The sequence below is a fragment of the Aquila chrysaetos genome, chromosome 6 (genome assembly GCF_900496995.4).
Source record: "Aquila chrysaetos chrysaetos chromosome 6, bAquChr1.4, whole genome shotgun sequence".
Classification (NCBI taxonomy): Eukaryota; Metazoa; Chordata; class Aves; order Accipitriformes; family Accipitridae; genus Aquila; species Aquila chrysaetos.
Window position 1 is genome coordinate 22,093,952 of NC_044009.1, and position 19,573 is coordinate 22,113,524.

At 45.8% G+C, this 19,573-nt stretch overlaps 1 protein-coding gene across 2 annotated transcripts in view; it reads left to right on the plus strand.

Annotated features, from left to right (window-relative positions):
• The window catches only part of PLCL1 (phospholipase C like 1 (inactive)), a 257,518-nt gene that overhangs the window by 220,439 nt on the left and 17,506 nt on the right, over positions 1 to 19,573 (plus strand). The window contains exon 7 of one of the 2 annotated variants that reach the window (XM_041124407.1): positions 16,491 to 16,615. The exons of the other annotated variant lie outside the window; for it this stretch is intronic. The gene's annotated coding sequence lies outside the window, so the exon portion shown is untranslated. The remainder of the gene's footprint in view (positions 1 to 16,490; positions 16,616 to 19,573) is intronic. 2 annotated transcript variants of the gene reach the window in all.

Consider the following 19,573-nt stretch of genomic DNA (forward strand, 5'->3'; position numbering starts at 1 on the left):
AGGATTAGTTTTATCCTAACAGTGCCTGCTTCATGCCGTATCTTGCAAGTATTTGTAGTAGAAACCTTTGAAGAGAAACCAAGCCTTTATCTGCATAAAAGACAGCTAGCTGTGACAGCTCATCACAAGGTGTACCTTGTACAAGGCCAAGGGATGTATCTCTTCCATCATTTTTTACATTTTACCAAGAAAATCCAAGAAAGATGATGGTGGGGTTGTGGGGATTCACGTTACACTGGAAAGACATAGGGGCAGATGCTGCTGTTGTTTGCCAAGAACAGTTTTGTGATACTACATGGTTTGAACTCTCACATCTGTAAAAACCAAAGGACTAGGAGAAAAGGTGGCTTTTAGCTACACAGACCTTTTGCTCACTGCCTAAGGCATTGGGGCCTGAGGCGGGCGATGGCCCTGCCACAGGGTGACCAGCCAAGAGAATCCGCTGTAGCAAATGCCAGACACCCCTGTCCTGAGCAGAGCAGCATTTCTGGCAGGAGCAAAGCCACAGGGATGAAATTCAGACCTGTCAGGAAGGTAAAGTGCCCCATCTTGTTTTGTATGGCACTTACAGTGTAACCTGGCCTGATGGGAACATAGAATCATTTAGGTTGGAAAAGATGTTCAAGATCATCGAGTCCAACCATCAACCATGCCCACTAAACCATGTTATGGAGTACCCTGTCTACACGCTTTTTGAATACCTCCAGGGATGGTGACTCAACCACTTCCCTGGGCAGCCTATTCCAATGTTTGACAACCCTCTCAGTAAAGAAATTTTTCCTAATATCCAACCTAAATCTCCCTTGCCGCAACTTGAGGCCATTTCCTCTCGTCCTATCTCCCGCCACCTGACAGAAGAGACCAGCACCCACCTCACTACAACCCCCTTTCAGGTGGTTGTAGAGAGCGATAAGGTCTCCCCACAGCCTCCTTTTCTCCAGACTGAACAACCCCAGTTCCCTCAGCCGCCCCTCATAAGACTTGTGCTCCAGGCCCCCCACCAACTTGGTTGCCCTTCTCTGGACACGCTCCAGCACCTCAATGTCTTTCCTGTGGTGAGGGGCCCAAAACTGAACACAGTACTCGAGGTGCGGCCTCACCAGTGCCAAGTACAGGGGAAGAATCACCTCCCTGCTCCTGCTGGCCACACCATTTCTGATACAAGCCAGGATGCCGTTGGCCTTCTTGGCCACCTGGGCACACTGCTGGCTCCTATTCAGCCGGCTGTCAACCAGCACCCCCAGGTCTTTTTCTGCCGGGCAGCTTTCCAGCCACTCTTCCCCAAGCCTGTAGCGTTGCATGGGGTTGTTGTGACCCAAGTGCAGGACCTGGCACTTGGCCTTGTTGAACTTCATACGATTGGCCTCAGCCCATCAATCCAGCCTGTCCAGATCCCTCTGTAGAGCCTTCCTACCCTCGAGCAGATCAACCCTCCCTCCCAACTTGGTGTCATCTGCAAACTTACAGAGGGTGCACTCGATCCCCTTATCTGGATCATTGATAAAGATATTAAACAGAACTGGCCCCAATACTGAGCCCTGGGGAACACCACTTGTGACCCGCTGCCAACTGGATTTAACTCCATTCACCACAACCCTCTGGGCTCGTCCAGCCAGCCAGTTTTTTACCCAGCGAAGAGTGCACTTCTCTAAGCCATGATCCGCCAGCTTCTCAAGGAGTATGCCATGAGAGACAGTGTCAAAGCCCTTACTGAAGTCCAGGTAGACAACATCCACAGCCTTTCCCTCATCCACTAGGCTGGTCACCTGGTCATAGAAGGAGATCAGGTTGGTCAAGCATGAAGATAATCTTCAAGAGGCTAAAGCAGGCACAAGGACAGTACCATGAAATTTGGAAGGTTGGCATCAGGGATCCTAGGGTGTCTCTGGTGCTCCCGCATAACGGGTTTCAGCCCCTTCAGTGAGGTCAGTTAACCTTTTCCCTGGGACTGGCTGTGCTTTTGTAGCACATCATGAATCCTCTGTTTCCTCCTGCACTGAAAACAGTTGCACCTTCTCCTGGGAAAGGCAAATTGATTGTAGGGAGCTCAAAGAACGAAAGCTGAGCAGGTGGCTTTCTAGATTATACACTTTCCTTGGCAAGAGCTACTTCTCTGAGCAACATGCCTGCCTGCAAGAGAGAAACACAGAGAGCGCTGTAATTCCCTGGGATGGGAGCGGTGGTGGCTGGAGAGTGAAGGCTCTGCAGAGTGAAGCTGAAAGGATGAATCTGTTTAACTGCACTGAATCTGTTTAACGGGCGGCTGGACAGAAAATTGCCTCTAACGGCATCCAGAATGGCTGAGACGTCAGATGGGGATTTAGTGCGATTGCCCATGTGGTTATGTCTGCCAGAGAGACTCTGTGAAGCACAGCAGTGCCCCTGCCTCCTGCCGTGGTGGAGGGTCAGTCCTTGTGCATGGGCAGAGGGGGCAGTGGGGCCTGGCACGTGCCCTGCTCAGCACTGCGGGACGCTGCACGGACACAGGAGGGCTGCAAGGACACAGGGTGGCAGGACGGAAGGTGTGCAGCCTCTGGTCTCATGCTGTATTTTAGCAAGTGAATGTCTTCCTCTTGGCGAATTCACCCCAATCCTGCGCGGTCCCTGCTGAGTCGTTGGTTTGTGCCAGATGGCAGGGAAATAGGCCATGAAATCACCATTTTTTGTAATGCCCGTTCAAGGAGTGGAGAGGTCTGCCCTCTTTTCCTGGAAGGGCTCCCGTGGGACTTCTGGACTCCCAGGGCTGGGACTGTCATTATTTTAACACTATTGCACCCTGCAATATTTCTGCTTCCTGCCGTCCATCAGGCGAGGCAGTGTGCCCTCACTGCACACACGAGGGACATGCAGACAGAAAGCGCAGGGGATCGGCTAACGGGGACCTGAGGTCTGTGGCAGAGCAGGGAACCAAACTTCCTCCTGGGAATGCAATACAGCTCTCAACTTCCCCATGCAGGCCACAACTCCTCGTCCTCTGTGAACCCCTAAGCCCAAGGAAAACTTTTAACTGGGGGGTTAATCTTTTCTTTAAGACAGATGAGAGAGATATGATGAGGGATAAAGGTAATTAAGGACATCAGTCTGTCTTTTGAATGTAGGTTGTTTTGTAAGTGATTGAACAGAAATTTTTGAAAGCAGAGTTTAAGCAGGCATAAGATTAGCCAAGATTAGTAAGGATTTCTGCCTGGTAGCCTAAATCTAATGTCTTTCAGTTAGTAAACCTTCTTTCAGGTCAATGAATCTTCTTGTAAGAAGGAAAAAAATATAAGTTATACAAGAGAGTTCAGGGGGGTTCACTTGTCATGTGAAAGGGATTTAGAGTTGTTTTCAGCACCTGAACTGCTTCCAATGTTTAAGGGAGTCTATACTGTCCTCTCAGAAGAAGCCACAGACACCTTCTCTTGTACTATGCTGATGCTCCTATGGAGAGTTGCCCAAAATGTTTCAGTTACAGAACTTTACTGGTCCCTCCATATAAAGGTATCTGAGCCTTTCATTTAGGACAAGAGATCATGGGTACTTTTTTCCCCAGAGATTGTTCTACCTGGAAACCCTGGTCTGCATTGCATGAGCACAGGCTGCAATTCAGCAAAATCTATGGGGGCTGAGCAACACCCTTTGCTTCAGTGAACTACCCATGTATTGCACTAATGGTGAGAGTTTTGCGCTGAAGGGGAGCACAGAAAACCCAAGGTTTCCTGCAACCGAAGCACTTTCCCTCTCCCACCACAGGTAGGACATCCTTACAAAGGGCTCTGCATTGGCAATGGTGTGCTGCAAGTTGGTCTACACCAGATGTATTCGCACCTTGACACAGGCTGAGAGGTCTCTGTGCTGTGTCCGGCTGCAAGATGTACAGCACAGTCCTTGCTATGAGGCTGCATCTCACCATCCCTGCTGGTTTTGTTCATCCACCTTCTTCCAGCTGATGGTTTACAATGGTTTTTGAGCAAATAAACCTTTTTTGGCCATGTTGGTGCAGACTCGTCCTCAGCTGTTTCTTTGGGCGAGGATGAGCAGAGGCCTCCCCAAGGAGCCTCACGCTTGTTGTTGCTGCAGTGCCACAGTTCTCTACCTTGTCTCTGGCTCTGCTGGTGAAAGGTTCCCACTGAGCTGTGTGCTCCTGGCAGTGCTCAGGATATCAAAAAATACTGAGCAGAGACCCATTGCAGGGTTTCCAATGAGCATATCAGGTCTCTTCAGAAGGCTTCTCCATCTCTGCTTGCACTTAGCTTGGCTTCAAGGGCCAAAGGCACTTTAAGTCTCTTTTGTATGATTGTTAACTTCAGGCACTGTAGTGCACCTGATCAATGGGTTAAAAATCCTTTAAAATGCTGTATGAAGAGGAAAACAAAGCCTTTTCTGTTACAACTTCAGGTGCTGCAGCAGCAAGACAGCTGAATTGTTTAGAAAATAATTGCCTCGAAGTCCCTGCTTTGCCGGTCTGTCCTTTTCATGCGAGTTTGTGCTAAAACTGCTCCCTTGGGCTGCACAGTGCGAGCAGAGGATGCGGAGGCTGTGCCCATCCTTGCAGGCAGGGCCACTGTGCCTGAGAAGATGAGGAAGGTTTTTCCTCTAATACTTGGGGCATCCCTGAGTACATGTGTGTGGGAGACCAACTCCGAGCTGCCACAGCTGCATTTAACCATTGTCACGCTGAGGCTGAGAACGTCCCACACAGACACGTGAAATGTGTGAGGTCCCACGTGTGAGCCCGTGGGGGTACTGCAGAGCTGCCTTCGTGGTCGTGTCTGCCTTCCAGGGAGAGGAGGTGAGCCAAAGCCTGATGCCATGGGGACACTTGCTTCATGGAAAAGAGGTTTGTTTCAGTGTAGATAAAGTGATGCCCAGCTGACTTTGCTTGACTGAGACAAGAGTGTCCTTTCCACAGAGCATACATGTCATTTCATCATGTAGGTATTTACTGGGGCCATTTCTCTATTCATCCTACAGGCTCAATCAAATTCTTCTATTTCCAAGAGCTGAGCTAATGCTGCAGGTGCTCCCACCCCACAGCAGCTGTGAGGCAAAGCCTTCATTTAAGCCTCAAGGAGAGATATTTCTGTTAACATGTCAGACATGACGTTTGTGAAGGGCTACAATGTGAGCATGAGCACCTACTGTGACTCAGCTGGTATGTTGTAACTTGGTTGTCTGTTTGTACCCCAAGAAAAAAACTGAATTCAGTTTCCCAGTGGTTCAATGGTGTTAAACATATGTGGACAGATAAAATGGCCTAGATATGAAAGTTAATTAAGATCAACCTAATTAAGGATGAAGTAGTTATGAATGTGAGCATCCCCAACAGTGTTTGATGCAGTTGAACAAATTTGCCTTAAATTCAGACCTTTAGTTAATAGAGACTAAATGTCTTGTTTGACAAACACTGAGCTGTAGAACTACCCGTGGATATGGGGCAGCTCCCAGCGTGTGAATCATAGAATGGTTTGACTTGGAAGATCATCTAGTCCCAACCCCCCTGCCGTGGGCAGGAACACCTTCCACTAGACCAGGTTGCTCAAAACCACATCCAACCTGGCCTTGAACTCTTCCAGCAGCTGGCTGCTGCTCAGCGATCAAAAACTGGCAGCAAGGTGAGAGAACAGGGCAGTTAACCAAAAAGCTCTGAGGTAAAGAAACCCAGTCTGAGGCCATGTTTTGTCATTATAATCCTCCGTGCTTTGGCTGAGCCATATGGCAGTAGTTTCTTTCACAGCTCATCCCCGGGGCACAGGTGATGCCAATCTCCCGCTTGTAAATTAGCTGGTGCATTCATAAATTGGATGGCAATGTGAGCTGCAGCAGATTATTGCACGGTTAGTCCCCAGCAGTCAATGTGGTACTGGGCTTTCATCACTCTTGTCTTTCCAAAAGGAAAAGAGGAGTGCAGAGGTGCTGGCTGGCGGTCAGGGCTCTCTCAGCGTTCGCCGCCCACCATCTTCCCTGCTCCCGTCCTCTGGAGGAGCTGAGGAGACCTTGCCCAAGCCTGGCCCTCACTGAAAGGCAGCATCTCTCCCTCACAGAAAGGCAACTGCTGAGGAGGCTGCAGCAGCAAGAACGCAGCCTGCAGACCCGAGCCAGCCCATGGTCATGTTGAGGGATGTGACTACCTCGACCCCTCCATCTCCTCTGGCACCAAGGTGAGGGCAGTATTTCCTGTGCCTATGTGAGGTGAACCTGGCTGCTTCCCATCACTTCTGGGGAAAAAGTTTTCTTGCCTTCGTCTTGGAAGGAGGTTGGGGGTAGTATAGATGCACCTCAGCCTGGGAAGCCTCACTCTAGGTTTCGTGGGGAAGCACATAATTCAGCCTGGAGTTTCTAGGTTTCCTGCATTGTTCATCCTGGAGTAAGTCTCTGACATGCTGCTGAGCTGGCAGCCTGTCCTCTGTTTACATGAGCAGCTGAGAGATTTTCTGTGCTAAGTAAATGCCCTCCTGGCTTGGAAGGGGCTGTGCTGTTAATTCCTCTGCTTGGCAAGGCTTCTGCACTTGTGTTTTCTTCTGAATCACAGAGTTCAGTAGTGCAAACCACTCTGTTGCTGTAACTGAAATTCAGGCAAGCTAGAGAGCCCATACTACGTACACAGGTAAGGTTTTAAAATGAGCTCTCTCTATTATCTATGTAAAGAGAAGTCCCTAGGAATCATTTTCCACTCTTTCTTTCAAATCATTAGGGCATATGAATGACTACTGACTAGCAGAGGGGAGATGAGTAGGGACAGGAATCTCTTGGAGGCCTGGAGCAAGCACAGTATATTTCCACTTTGCGGGGAATAACTTCTTGTGCTATGACTGTTTGGGAAGCAAGGAGTGAATTTTTCACCTTGACTTCCAGATTGTACAGAATGAAGCCTTCCTGGATGAGGGAAATGTGAACAAATGCTGAACAAATGTGGCTACTTTGAATCAAAGCTGCATTTTCATTGTACTCTGATGCAAACATGAAACAAGTTGTACAGTTTTGGCATGATCCTCAGCCTGCTGTTTTTCAACATTTATTTTACATTGTTTCAGATGGATTTCAATGAATATAATTTATTAACCACCCATTTGGCAACTTTATCTGAGCTTAATATTCATCTGTGGCTTGAGCAAAATGAGTATTTCAGACCTTAAATTATGTATGCACTGCAGCACTGCTGGCATCTCTGGCTTAAAGACCTTTGTGCAGTTATTTGAGTCTCACACATTTTTTGGTGTCTCCTAGAAAATGATGGGGAGCTTTTGGTGGCCTGCCGGAGAGCGGTGCCTGGCTGCAGCAGACCGTGTGCCGCAGGATGCGGATGGGGAGGCTGGCGGAGCTGCCCCCGTGCTGGGAGCTCAAGAGCCTCCTCCTTGGATGCCAATCGTGAGCCCTTTGCTTTCCCCCTTCAGCAGCAGACAGCTGCGCTGCTCCTCTCCCACCTCTGTTTTTCCCTTTGTTGTGGATTTCTCCCTGCTAAGCGTTTTCTTGGCCATGCTTTCTAGGTTTTGTTCTCCCCTCTCCCTTTCTTCCCTTCTCCCCCGGTGATGAGCGTGGTGCAGCTCCCTGGCAGTTGCCATAGAGATAACAGAACCTTATCTCTACCTCTGCTTTTCTCTCCCTCTGCGAAAGGCGCTCCTGCCCCTCTGTAGCTTGGCTGGCTGAGCCAGCTGCATCATCCCAAATGTGCCAGCCTGCCCTACTCCGCACCACATGAGCAGGCTGTCCTGCAGACTGACAAGCTGCGTACCTCGGTCCTGGGATGGACAGCTGAGCCATTAGATTGTACTTCAGGCTCCCCATACATAACACTGATCTGTGCACAGTAGTGGAGGACACTGAATCTCCAAGTAGCCCCATGGCACAACTGGATCTGGTGAGCCCACTGGCCCTTCCCAGCTCTGTGCCCCTAAATCTCAGTCTACCTTCTAGCTTCAAGCTGCTGGGGACCCTGGTCCTCTTTCAGATGCAACGGCCAGAGTGGTGAGAGTGCCAGTGCCTATTGAACACTGGAGTGCCATGAACCCCCGCTCACCTGGGTGGGATGTGCAGGAGAGAGGCAGATGGACAAAGAAGGGGCAAGGGACTTCACCACTGTTGGTCCTTTTCATTTTGCTCCCTCTGTGCCCTGGCCGTGACTTCAGGTTGCTGCAATCTGTAGCTGACTCAGTAGCGGTACTGCGAGATTCAGTGCTGAAGACTGGTTGGGAGATGAGAGGTAACTGGGCTTTCTCCTGATCTAATCTCACACCCCAAGGGGAAGAGATCATGTGGAAACTAAGCGAAGTGCTGAGAGTTAGTGTCCTGTGCTGACCTCATGAATATGATTATCTGAAAGATGACTTTTACTTGGCAGCTTTGTACATGCTGTTCCAGAGCTATTATCTTGTACATTGATTCAAAATGATCAATATGCCTTCAAGAAGCTTGTCCTAAATCCTTCTGACAAATTATTAATAGAAGTAATTTAAGCAGTCGGACTATTCAGAAAACTTAGACTTTTTACTGTTCAAAAGCTTGGCTGCTGGGAATGCAGTATGCAAAATATTAATTTTGCTTTACACTCTTCTAAGAATTTCTGACAGAAGAAAAGCTTCATTCTTTTGAAGTGCAGTAGAAATAGCAACACGACCACTCTGAACTCAGAGACTACATTTGATCAGATGCAGACAGAGGTACTTGAAGAGCCTGTATTTTCCTCCCATATTCGCAGACATTTAGAGGAAATGTTGTGTCTTTATGTGGCAAAAATGAACGGAACAGCAGAGAACTGTGAAAAGTTCAGAAAAGGGAGGGTATTTGAACAGTTTCTCAAGCATTGCAGGATAAAACCTGTCCTGCTTCCACCTAAACTGGAATAAAGGAGGGAGATTATGAACTAAGTGATACTCCTAATGGGCAGTACCAGTTAATTGTTGGATGTTACAGAAATTATTATCTTTGTCACCTTCACTAGGGCACAGGGGATTTGACTAGAGGTGGAATCACAAGGAGATGACTCTGTCTTCCCTGCAGAGACTCAGATGGAAGAGATGCTTTGACAGGGTAAACTAGATGCAGGACAAAACGCTTCTGATCACAGCTGGTTCCAGTGGGCTTATTTTAATGGGAAAAATCTGAGCTGAGGGCAAACTCTGCTGATGACTCAGAGTTGTGTATTGCAGTAAAGGAGTTGTAGGTTTTTTATTTTCAATAATTCTGAGATTTCCTGTTCCCTGCTGACACCACTATTAAAATGTTAAGAGATCTGAAGGGACGGAGAACAGCCCACTTGTAGTGTTTGCTCTCCTGCCGAGTGACCACTAGCAGGGCAATTTTACCAATCAGTCAGAACCCAGAGAAAATTTTGCTGCAACTTTGTAAAATCTGCCTCTGTCATTCAAGAGAGGAAGAATTGCCTGTAGAGAAGGCGCTGACTTGGCCTGCTGAAGCCTAAAGCCGAGTTTGAGACATCCCGAGCTGTTTTGGGAAAGTGCCTAATCCTTGTACACCTCTTTAAAGTGTGACTGATACTTTCCTAGCGAGGCTGGGCTGTTCTGTTGCAAGCTGTTCCTGGCAGTGACAATACTGTACATTCGAGGTCCTGCCACCCCAGGATCTTGATCTTGTCTGGAGACTTTTTGCTCCAACTGAAGGATAGCTATAAAAATCAAAATGCAGGATGTGGAAAGTACAAAACTAGTTCATATAAAAACAGCTTCTGTCATCAGATTACTCTCAAGTACATCGGATTGTGGGCCAAGGTTATTCAGCCATGTGCCAACTGACACTACCTCTGGATTTCAGGCTCTTACTGCTTTTCAAGATTGCTGCTTGTCCTGTGGCTGATGTTTTAGGCCTCAAAACTGTCCCAGTAGCACTTGTGAGCCACTGGGATTTAACTATGAAATAGTAAAAAAAAAGTCACTACTTTCTCCCCATGCTGACTTGAGAAAATAGATCAAACAGATAACAGCTTTGAGATAACCCAGATGTGGATATGTTTCCCCCAGAACTGGAGCCTTGCACGTGTTATGATCGCAACAGCTATACGTGTGCACGTCCCCTCCAGCGTGACCAACCTGTTATCCAGCAGAAGCAGCCATCGACTCAAGCAGCCTGTCTGGCACCCGATGCACTGGCTGCTGTAGCAGCACCAGGGTAGGGAGTGACAGGTTTAATACTGTTATAGCTCTGCTGAACAACGTTGCTGGAGCTGAAATAAAACTGCAGTGGCTGAAGCCAGCGGCTCTGCTGGCTGGGTGAAGGATGTTCCAGCTGTACCGATCACTGCGTAGTTTCCAGAAATATATCTGCATTTCTTCTCTCAGAGTATTGTCAAAAAAGCTGCAGGGCAGCAGCAAGGGGCACAGGTGGCCAGCGGCTCCAACACAGCCCCAGTCCTAAGGGGAAAACTAGTCTAAACACATAAAAGTCTGTGTGCATCTGTGTCTGAAGCAGAAACTGAATTTTTCATTTCTTTCTCATGCCACTGAGCCAGAGGGGCTGCCTGCTCACCTGGCTCACCATGAGCACCAGGCAAGCCCCTGGGGCAGCCTGAGCACCAGCTTGTTGCAGGCTCATTTTGGGAAACCTGTGGTGACCTTGCCTTTGCAGGTTGCCCAGTTATTCATGCCTGTGGTGTCTTCCTTGCCCCCACCTTGTGGTACTTATGGATACGGCCCAGCACGGCTGTCTGTGGTACCGTTGCCCTGGCTGGATGAGTATGCACAGTGTCTGCTTCTTCCAGAGACAGTTCAGAAAGCAAACAAGATTAATATGTCCCATATTAACACATCATCAGTAACCAAGTATACAAAGGAAGAAGATGCTGGTCTCGATGGAAATCATCTGAGTGAAGCCAAAGGTGCTTCTAAATTTCCACTTTGTCTTGCCAAGATACTTTTTGCAAAAAAAAGTTGCATTTTGAGCATAAATTCTGCCTTGCTTTAGGGTTGGAGAATCATGGGGGGTTTTTTGGTTTTTTTCTTCCTGCACTGATTTCCTGGCTATTCCTGCTTGAAAGCTTTACTGGACAATGACTGAATCCTTTTGTCTTGCCTGCCAAATAAAGCAGATCATCACAAGCAAAACATGTCATGTAGCACATTTTGCAGACAAACCGGAAAAGAACTTGGATGCTTCACTTCCTCTGAACTTGCTGCCAGATATCATGGGCCATCATATTCAAGCTATATGGCAAAAGCCTGCTTTGCAGTAACTCCATAGGATCCTCACTGAACTATCTTTAATAAAGATTGGGCCATACTCCGAGCAGTAACCTGAGTTGTGTTGCCTTTGTGCACAAAGGTTGTAATGATTCTGTTTCATGAAGGGTCCCACAAAGTTCAGAGGGATTATCTGGTGGGTAGAAGGGTTTGTGTGACCAGGTGTGCAAGGCTCAGCACTGATGTTAAATGCACCCTTTGTACGCGATATCTTTTTCCCCAAGAAACAGTGTATTCAGATGTGGATTGTAACAATAATCTGTCTTCTGCAACAAAAATATTGGACAAGAAGTTGGATCAAAGACATCTTTTGGACCTAATTACTTACAATTTTCCATCTTTTGAGATCACTGAGTCAGAAACAAGGTTTTCCTGGGCACTCTGTGCACACAGCAGCTGGATGTCCATCATGTGAGTACAGATTTTAGTGCTGTTTCAGGAACTCTGCTTAGTGCTTGTTTCCCAGGAGAAGGCCAAGGCAAGGTGTTGGTGACCTTGAGGTGTGACCTAGCCCCAAAAGCTGAGGTCTTTGGGTTATCACAGTTTCTAGTGGAATATTGCAATGAGGTATCTGGAAATGAATCTGCTTTGATTACAGTGATCCATAAAATCTTCGTATTTGTCATTAGGCTTTGCCATGCTGTTGGTTGGGTCACCGCAATGTCTAAGCCTGCTCTTCCAGGCAGGCTTGCTCACTGTCTTCCTAGAGCAGAGGAGGTCTTGTCCTGAGGTCTAGCCCTCTCTGGAAGCCTGAGTGTATTTGACCTCAGCCAGGTTTGCTTTTGTCTGTGGCTGGGCAGAGATGTGGCCTCGGCAGCCCCATTTGCTAGCAAGTATCCTCAGCTCAGCTCTTGCTAAATGGAGTGTGCCCTTGTGGCCACGGTAGAGCTGGACTACTAGTCATTGATGTGGGCAGAAAGCAGGCAGGCTCTTAAGGCTCGGTGAGCTCAAAGATGCTCTTGACACTTCTCTTCATCCTGGAGTGTATGCAAGGCATCACTCTACATTTGCAAAGGGCACATTGCAGCTGCCTCCCCACTCAGTGCAGAGCTGAGGAGTTTGAGTTTTGAGGCCACTGGAATTTGAGTATGAGGCTGGTTCTTCAGAGGCGACATCTTTTCTTAGCTCTGTCTCAAAGCTTTGTGGAAATGCTGTAGGTAAAATTTCCTGAGGAAAGTCTAACCACAAATCAGCAGAGGAGGTGAAAGAGTGGGTAGGAAAGAAACTTGCTCCCCTCGAGTCTATTTTAATTATGTGTTGTGAAATAAGGGGGCTCGAAGTATGCCAGCCAAGTATTCTCAGAAGAATAGAACTATCTGCATGTTTTATCTTCAATAAGACTGGGGTTTTTTTCACCTTTCTATAGGGAATTAAGCTCCTGCTTCATGAGACAGATCTGCGGTGGTGAGTGCCTGCGTCCCAAATTCTTGTTAGATGGGGAGGAGTTATGTAAGTGGCAGGAGGAGATCAAAATTCCCACTATGCTGGGCTCACGCAGTAAAAACAGTATCCGGGGAATAGACACGCCAAAGTAGTCATTGCAGAGGCAGTGGACCTGAATGACATATGGAGCGTTTACGGGGAAGAAGACAGTAGTTTTAGTTGTGATTTAAGAGTTTAAAGGGGCAAGGGCAGATTAGGGGTAAAACCAATTTTCATCTGAATGTTACAAACAGCTGATTATTTTCATTGAAAAGTTTTTTTTCTTTTACTTCTGTTTTTCAATCCAGTCTTAACTGTCTTGTGTGAAATCTGGCAGTCTGTGTAGGATCAGAGCCCATTCCCACTGAAACCAGCGTAAAAGCTTCCACGGGCTTGTCAGCTTTCCAGGGTCTAGTCAACTTTGCAAATTTTTTATCAAGCAGATACGCTTTTACAGCAACTGATTCTAAATCATTGAAGTTATTTCTTGGAAAAGATAAAATTTGTTAAGAAAAGAAACCTCCTTAAAATTTCCTAACACATAGCACTCCAATGACCACTAGCCTCCTAAATGCCAAGCATAAAGGGAAGAACAATGTGGCATTTGATTTCCTGAGTGCTAAGAAACTAGCTAAGAACAACAAATACTGTCCCTGTTTGGTTTGAAATGGAGCCATGCGCATGCTGGCGCTCCTGCGTAGTCTTTGCAGTTCTGCAGTGTTTTCCCACCACACTTGCAGCCTTTGTACAGGCAACGTGTGTGCGCGTGCGAGTGTGTATATATATATATATATATATATTTGGTGCTTCCCATAGGGGTTCACACTGCTTACCTTCCCCCTACTCCTGATGTAAATATAGATGGGCTGTAGCTCCTTTCTAAGAAAACACGTTTGGTTTTACCAGGCAGTTCTTCTGTTATGTCTGGAAAACAAAAGAGGAAAACTATAGCCTTGTCTTATATTATTGCTTATTCATGTGCATTCTACTTTCTTGCTTTCTCAGAACTTGGTCTAACAGAGTTACATTTTCATTGCTCAGATCCCCCTCTATTCCTCTCTTCCTTAAGTCTAATAAAAGCTAGCTATAAAGCAGCCATGTAGTGCTTTCACAGTGCTAGGGCACACCCAGAGAGGAGGTCTGATAGGCAAATGTAGTTGGTAAAAAGCCAGACTAACTTGAAGGAATTCCAAGTTAAACAGAGACCCTTCAACAAATTTCCATTGGTCTGAAGAGGTTAGAGCAGGACGTGTGAAGGGCAAAATCATCTCTCAGCACTCAATAGGAACAGAAGGTATATAAACCCTGGAGGATCATTGACATTTCTTGCTCTTTGCCTCCCATTTCTGGTCTGAAAATCATCAAGGCTTCAGTCTCTTCAGAGACTCATCACTGCAAAAGTCACTCTTCCTTGACAGCCTCAGCTGGCTTTGGAACAGAATGATCCACTGGAAATCCCACTGGTGCACCTCAGTGGTGATACATTATTACACACTGATCCCAATTCCTTAGTGTCCCCTACAAAAATAGAAAACACCCACCTTCATTAAATGTAAATATTTTCAGAGAGATGGAAAAAGATACCAAAGGGTGGGAGGAGATGGGAAAGAGAATGTTCCTCACCTTCTGTTTGGGACTGGGATAGCTGAGTCTCACTGAGCTCTTCTGAGTCCTGCCTCTCTGCTTGGTAATGACAAATGGCTGGAAATGATGGCTTAGCTATAGCAACACTGCAGCTGGGAACTGCTCATTACAAACAGCCTGTGCCAATATGGTGGTGTGGAAAAACTCTTCAGTACCTCTACTACCTTTCAAGCGCTCCTTATTTTCCTTCCCTCCTCTCTGCACGTTCTTGCAGTCTGCTGCTAGGAGGCCTTGTGCATCCTGCTTTGTGTTTGGCCTCACACTCCTGGCTCTTGGCTCTTCCATGAGCTGTTTTCAGCTCTTCCATGAGCTGAAACAACCTTTCATGCCAATCTAATAAACACTAGACATCTAATTTTAGAGAAGGAATGATCCCAGATGCTTTTCTGACTTGTACTGTAATACATTTTTCTTAAAAAGAAGTTTTATTCTTAATCTTCCAAAAGTGATATAGCACTTGGAAAAGCAGCCATGTCTGGGCCTCCCTTACCTGCTGTTTCTTATTTCTGTGAAGAAAATTATAAGTAAAATTGCATGACAAGGTCTTTAATCACAATCTGAAGGTTAATACCAAGGGTTTATGCTCTGCATTTCCCTGAAAGCTTAGCAGAAAAACTTGGTTCTTGTGCATGTCACAATTGCTGTGCTATGCAAGCTATTGCCTGGTTATTATTGGCTTCGTAATGCAGAATCACATGGTTGGAGATAAAGCTGAGCTGTGATATGGCAATGCATCACTGTGGAGTTGTGTAGGGGAAGCCTTCATAGAAAGCCCTGTTCAATGATGTAAATACTCTCAAAATTCACTGTAGGAGATATTCTTGTTTTCTTTTTATCAGCCTGAGAGAAGACACCTTATGAGGAATTTGCACAGGAACTGGTTCTCAGCCCAATAAATACTTGCATGCTCCCAAGTAAAAGGAAACTGGCATTTGGCTGAGGGGTTGCATGTGGCAGGGACAGAGCTGTGCGGTGTGCTGGGCTGCTGGTGAGAGAGCAGGACGATTCAGCTCTGCAGGGCTTTCAGTTCAGCAGGGCAAATGAGCCCTGTTGGCAGGTGGGCGCTGGCATAGCAGAGCTACCTGTGCTGTGTGGCATGCAGTTTGGGGAGTCACCAGTTGGGCCAAGGTGATGAAGCCCTTTTTATTATAATATGAAAACTTGAGTCTGTGACCAGCTGAACACATTGAACTCCTGGTAGTGAATGTAAGTGTAAACACCCTACACAACTGGCCACTGACTCCTTTATGTCTTTTCTGGAGATTTCTTACCAGAATAGAAAACTGGAGACTATTCACTTTGCCTTCCTCAAGGGAATTTGATCCTGTGCATCTTTGATCTGCTTATTTGGAAACGTGATGTTCAAGGAGATCAGTTGTCTCTAGGTAGCTCTGTATATGTCACTTCTGTAAGTATTTTCCATGCATATTTTAAAATCAAGAAGCAGGAAGAACAGCTTTTTCGCCTTACACCCCTGCTGCCCAACAACAGATTGAGAAACAGACAGACATACACACACTTATAGTCCAGTGCTTCATCTCTGTCTCTCTAATATCAATAGTGCAAGGTTTTCTGTGAAACGGGACAACAGTTTAATTACTAAAACTGTATTACTTCTGTTCTTTAGCTCTGCCCACCCCATCATAGATTAAAAAAGAATTAAAGCCCCTGGCATAGGTCCCTCCTGGGCCTGGCCTGCTGTTTCATTGTAAGTTGGCTGCTAAATGTGGTGGAAGATCAGGGAAGAGGGTTGTAGGTCAAATAAGCCTGACAATGATTAGACAAGCAGTGTTGCTGACCAGTATTACTCATCATACTGGCTAATGCTTCTTGGTTATGCCTGCAGGACGTGATGGAGGTGTCTGGACTAGCTCTGAGGAAAGCAGCTTGAGCACTAGAAAATGTAGCAGGTGGCTGATCACACCAAGTGACTGCCCTTTTTTTGGACACCTTAGCTAGTTCATTAGGAGCTAGTCTGACCCTTTCTCCATAGCATTGTCCTGTCTCTGTAGGTACACATTTCTTTCTCCTTGCCCATTTGTCTCCATCCACCTGTTGTCTCTTTCTTACACTGAAATTGCAAGTGCTTTCAAGCAGGAGTGGTCTTTAGTTCTGTTTATGCCTCACTAAACAAAAAGGGATGCTAGACCCAGGGATGCTACTGTGATAGCCTTGAATATTCTTACTGGAAGCCACAGTTAAACCAAAGGTTTTAAATGTGTGTGTTGAGGTGTGATTGTCTGGCTTTGCTTCTAGGGTCTATATAAGCACAAGTCCTAACCTGCTACTACATTGTTTAAAAACAGCCACCAGAGACTCTTGTGTGGACTCCAAGAAAGTGCATTGCTCACTGTCTCGAAAAATGAAGCCATGATGGGAAGGTATGATGCATGAGTTGTTTTGGTACTGTGCATGCTTCTGGTGATGAATGCTGGGGGTTTGCCTCACTTTAACCATGGGCTGAAGTGGACTTCATCCCCATCAGAACTTGGTAAACCTTGCTGGTAGTTTTCTTTGTTGTTCCCTCTGAATAGCAGCAGTGGTGGAATAACACTATGAAGTCCTAACTCTTTTGTACAGCAGTTTTTACTCCCCATCAGTAAAAAGTTTTAGAGCCACCACCAAGCAGAACATACCACTTTCATGTTCTATGAAGTGAAGAGATTTCAGCAGCTGTGAAGAGCACACCCAGTTGGTATTTTGCATGCAATATGCAATAGTGAAAACTTGTGATAGCCGATGCAATAGTGATAACTTGGAGGAACGGGTTACAATAATAGAAATGTATTCATAAATTGCTTTTTTGATGGTTATGCACATGCAACATTCATTGGATGCCAGTAACTGCTGAACATCTAACTTCTACTTGTGCCCAAGATAACAAGACTTTCTGTAACAACTAACTCCCAACAGTGTGGAGAATGCAATTTGAAGCTTGCCAGGTCATGGGCTATTTGTGGTCATTCTTGTCAGACAGAAGCGTGAGGCTTATAAGATCTGACAAGAGTGATGATTTCATCCTTTGGACACCAAAGCTGAATATTCCAGTTTTGGAAAAAAAAAAAAAAAATAGACCATTTTCTAGCTGTGCGGGATGTAATTGGTACTTTTTTGGTCTCCTACCTGAACTCATGTACCTAAGGATTACATTTGTGTTGTTGACTCCTTTTTCTCAGCTGAACTTACAGCATCTGTGCTGAGCCCTTATGGCTTGATCCAAAATCAGCACAAGGGGATAAAATATCTTCAGAAAACTTTTTCTTTATTTTAATGCCTGTGGTGTCTTTTCACAGAGAATTTGCAATGATTAGTAGCTTTCTTGTAACTAGCATGATCTAGTTAGGTTTGTAGAGAGATGTAATAAAAAGAAAAGACAAAATTGCATAGTCTTGGGAAAAAGAAAACAGAGGTTCTGAAGGACACAAGAAGGCTGGGAAAATTCTGTTTCTTGCCCATTATATCAGCTGGTTTAATAAGAGGCATAGCTTCTATAAAACCTCTGTCTTGGATATAATCACTGCAACTTCACAGAACAAGACACATGTTCCAGTAGGATGTCTTGGAACATCCCTTCTTGCATTTCTTTCCAGAACTAGAATTTCCCATTCCTTTGTTTATATGCGGTATGCCCGGGAAGGAAGAAGCCTGACCGCCATTTACAAACTAATCATTGATGAAGTGTCTGAGCAATAGTTTAAAAAAAAAGAAAAAGCACAATGCATATTTTGATGGCTAGTCAAACGGCAAATCCAAAAGAGTCTCTTGGCAGGTATGTGTTGTTCTAATGTCACTCTGCTGTCACCCCAAAGGATCAGTTGGGTTTGTAAATGTACACAAATGCCAGGGAGTGGCAGACTCTCTTACAATATACAGTCTCTTTAACCTCTTTGTTCTCAGTACCTGTCAGCCAGGATCAGCAGAGTATGACAAGCCCTCTCATTACCTTCATTTTTCTCTCCCATTTTAGGGTCCTCTTTTTAAGCCTTTTTTGGTTTTGCTGTAATGTGAAGATAATTCTATTATAAGTCAAAATGTTGACAGGCGTATGCTTCCTCTGTAGGTTTAGAGTTTGTGGGTGAATAGCATGTCTCTGTGCCACATTTAGCTTTGTGCTTTGCTGGAACAGACTGTTCCAACGCGTCAATTTTTTTTCTCCTAGACCTCACCTTTCTGCCCATATGAAATGCAAGCTGCTTGCTATTTCGTATCTTGCTCCTGTATAATGAACTAATTCTTTTCCTACACTGTGTTCCTTCTACTGTCGTATCTTTTCTACATTGCAGTGATCCTTCAAGGAGGAAATGGCTCACTTCAAGCCAAGTGCTGTGCTTGATTGCTGCTGTGTATTTAGGGCAACTATGGTGCTCTAGTGGCCTGGGGTCTCTGGAGGGAGACCCATGGAAGGAGATGGTCATGGTTCCCAGGGAACTGAGAGGCATTGGATCTACATCTTATGTTTCGATGCCAAACTGTGGAAGGAGATTCTAGACATTTCCTAATGTCTCTGTTTCCTTGTAAGCAGGAGCTGCAGTTGCCATGGATATGTGTTGTGATCTTAAATGGAAGGGGAAGTGGATGAGAAGGCACATGCCATGGTGCAGACTGTGCATTTAGACAGCCATCATTTCAGACTGTTGTAGCCAATTAGACCCAAACTCAGCAATGTGAATTCCAGGCTCGTCTACTAAATGGACAGAAAGAACCTGGACAAACAGCAAAGAAGGACTGGCTGAACATGATTTGTGAGTGCCAGCCGGCAGTGAACGCAGCTCAGGAATCAGCAGTCAGTGGACCTGCTGCTCAGCAGCAACATGAAAAGCTACTTCCATAACAGTTCTGTGCTGGGAGCAGACCCCAGTCAAATACCTTGAATCACACCCAGTGTGTGCTGCTACTGAAACAGAGAGCACAGGCGTGTAAAATGAAACAGCGCATCTGAATTTCCTCTCCCTATTTATAGTTCTGTTCAGAGGGACAGAACATTTTTCCTGGAAGAGGACCACCTTAAAACTATTGGGTGGAATAAGAAAAGTGCATGTGCACTTTCCAAACCATCTCCAGATTCAAGTGCTGATGTGGGAAGTAGATTTGGACTAAAAATACCCAGGAATTTAATTTTTGGCTGGCAAAAGGCAGCCACCTGAGGGACAACATAGGTAGTTAGGGCTCTTGAAGAAGTGCCTGCAGACTTGATTGAGAAGAGGTTTGTGCAGCTGACTAGACTATCAGAAGTGTATACATTACTACAATTTTCCCAGTGCTTAGTGCTCTTTTGTAACCATGTTTATAGTTGATGTTCTTAGAATAAAAAATGTTCTTTAAAGAGTTAGACCTGCACA